The following is a 3,084-nucleotide window of genomic DNA, read 5'->3' as shown; positions in this document are numbered from 1 at the left end:
TATACAGTTCAGGCTGGCTTTGAATTCTCTATGTAGCCGAAGCTGGCTTAGAATTTGCAGTGATCCTCTTGCCTCTGCCTCCAGAGTGCTGGGATTACAGATGTGTGACATTATGTCAGGCCTTTTGTTTATATGCCTTTGTAAGCTTCTCTTGAGTGTTTCTTTTAAAATTTGTTTTTTCTTTCTTTTTTGAGACAGGGTTTCATCAGGTCACTAAATTGCTAAGTCTGAGTTTGAAATTTTGATCCTCTTGCCTCGGTCTCCTGGAGTGCTGGGATTACAGGCTTTTCCTGGGTGTTACTTCCTGGACTCTATTTGTGCATCACTGTGTTTGTACTCGACTGTGTACAGCTATCTGCTTGAATTCATTTGGCATGCGTGTGCTTGGGCTTCTCTGTTTGTACAATCATGCCTGTTTACGAGTGCCTCTGTCTCTCACCAGAGATGCATGTGGTTATATGTGGCCACAGTGCACACATGAGTTCGCATGCACAGAGATGCCATTTTAGGGCCTGAATCTGGAAGTTGGCCTCCAGGGCCACTGAACGTGGAATGATGTAAGTGGGAGAGACACAGGGCCGTGTATGAAGTTGTGCTCTCTGTGTGCTATCTGTGCCCTCTGCATGTGGCCTTGAGTCTGGGTGTGACTTGCCAGTTGGTTCTCTGTGGTGTAGCTCTGAGCCCAGAGGCATGATGTCTGTGGGTCCGTACGTGCCATCCTTTTGTCAGTCTGCGCTGTCTGAGTCCTTGGGTGATGAGACCTGTGATACTTTCATCCTACCGTGTGACCGTGAGTGTGTGATTATCCCTGGGGTGCGGGTTTTCCCGTGCAGTTGGGAGTCCATGTGTGTTCGTGTCTGTCAGCCTGGACTTTCTGTGAGTGGCAATAAGTCCACACGCACGTCTGGCCACACTTGCTTGCACTGCTGTGGCTGACGGTGAGTCTGCCCCCCACCTTTGAGTGCCTGGATGGGGCTGTTGTAAAGATGTGATCCCTGAGTGTGCAGGAGTCTCTCCTGCTGTGGGGAAGTAAACACTCGGTCCCTTGCCCTCCTCCAGCTGCAGGGGTGGGTGGGGGCATCTAGCCTAGCTTTGAAGGCCCAGCCAGCTCTTGGCCTTTCCGGGAATTCTGTGCTCCCCATGGGGGGTGGGCAAGCAGACCAGGGACCGCTTATTCACCTGGGCTGCAAGCAGCCCAGTCCAGTTATGCCCGACCGTAGGTTCACCCTGCTTTACTCCCAGTAGAGGATACGTGTCTCGCCTGGGATAAACATGCCCGTCATATGCATGGATGGGAATGAACAGACAGACCTCCAGATAAGACAGTGAGCTGCATGTGGTGGCGAAAACCTGTAATCTGAGCACTAGGGAGGGAGGCTGAGGCAGGAGGATCACTGTGAGTTTGAGGCCAGCCTGGCCTATCTAGTGAGTTCAAGGCCAGACTGAACTGCACAGTGAGGCCCTGTCACAACTCCCCCGCCAAAAGGCTGACGGTGAGATAGGCAGTGGGGCTCCTCTGTTATCATGTAGGGAGGCCTCACGCCTTGCCTGGCTGGGGCCCAGAACTCTGGGACACACCTAGTTTATAGACATGGTATGTCCATTCTGCCACCCTCCCTGCTTTCCTCGGGTTGCTGAGTTCCAGGGCCCTCTCCCACGTCTGCCCAGAATGACCTGGCTGTATCTAACCCTGCACCTGTCCTACTGCTGTCCACAGGCCTGTCCCTCCACCTGTGTGGCTCTCTGTCCAAATCTGACATAACCTGCTGACTTCTGTTCTTCTAGATACCAGTCTTAATCATGTCGTCTGTCTCTGGGCTGTGTCTGGCCCAGACCTGTTTGGTGATGGACCTGGCTATATGCACTTGTCTATCTGCCAACCTGTGTCCCCACTGCCTGGTGCCTTCCTTCGTGTGCCTGCACACATCTGTGTCTCTGTCTCTCCAGCACCTTCTCCCTGTTACTGCCTTCTCACCCTCTCCTCCCAGCCCGTCTGTTGTTCTGTCCTTTCAGTGAGCTTTCAAACCCTGTACTATACCTCTTATTTGTTTATGACTGTTTCTTTTTTCCGTCTCCTCCTTCACTGTTTCCTGTCTGCTGTCTGATCTCTTAAGTCTGTTCTCTTTTTCGCCTGGTCCCTCTGTAAAGATGTGAATCTACTCCTTCCAATCTTTCAGCTCATCTCCCTACCACCAACATGCTAACTTCTTTCTTCCTCAGTGTAACTCTAGATGTGGGCACTTCTCCTAAGGCAGAAGAAGGGACATTCAATTAAAATTAGCGCTTATTCTTAGAAAAGAAAACTATCTGTAGGCCACACTGATTAGCCAAGGAGCAAGCGGTAGCAATCTTAGAACAGGCGCCAGTGAAGCTGCTTGGCTGAAAGGCAGGGTGGGGGTTATAGTAGGAACTGAGCAGGTTGGGTTACTGAGCTCCAGTCGGGTTGGGTTGCTACCAGAACAAGGAGGGGAGAAGGGGGTGTGAGCTGCGGGGATGGTGGCCCTGGAGACACTGAGGTATGAGTGGGGTGTCAGAAAGGGGTGTGTGGGGGGGTCTCAGAAAGGGGTTCAGGAATTTCCTTGGAGACTCTTGTACAGTTAGTGAGAAAATGAGCAAGGGATGTCCTTTCCATATGGTTCCAGGAAGTGAATTCAGCAGTGGTGAGAGTTCCTGGAGGGAGCTCATAGCTACGGAGGGAGAGGCTTGTGACTCCTCCTCTTTCAGACTTGAGGAGAGGTTTCCTGGTGCCAGTTTTAGATCTGATGGGGACCTTGAATGGCGGGTTCTCAGTTACCACGTTTCTAGGAAGTGAGCCACAGGCTGGAGTTTTTTTCTAGTATCTCCATCCAGCAGACAGAGGCTGCTGGTTGGAATGGGGATCTCACGGGCACCCCGACAGAGGAAACACGTTGGGTCCTGGGAGGGAGCACCTGCACACAGAGAGAGCTCCTCTTCTGAAGTAAAAAGCCTAGCTTATGCTCCATCAAGTTCCTGAAGCAGTACAGGCCAGGAAGTGTCTCAAGACTGGAAGTACCTCCAAAAGTAGTTCTGCTGAAGAGGAGTTTTTTTTTTTTTTTTTTTTTT

Source organism: Fukomys damarensis, unplaced genomic scaffold, assembly GCF_012274545.1.
Source record: "Fukomys damarensis isolate Sample0158 unplaced genomic scaffold, DMR_v1.0_HiC HiC_scaffold_39, whole genome shotgun sequence".
Taxonomy (NCBI): domain Eukaryota; kingdom Metazoa; phylum Chordata; class Mammalia; order Rodentia; family Bathyergidae; genus Fukomys; species Fukomys damarensis.
Note: the sequence above shows the minus strand (reverse complement) of the source record.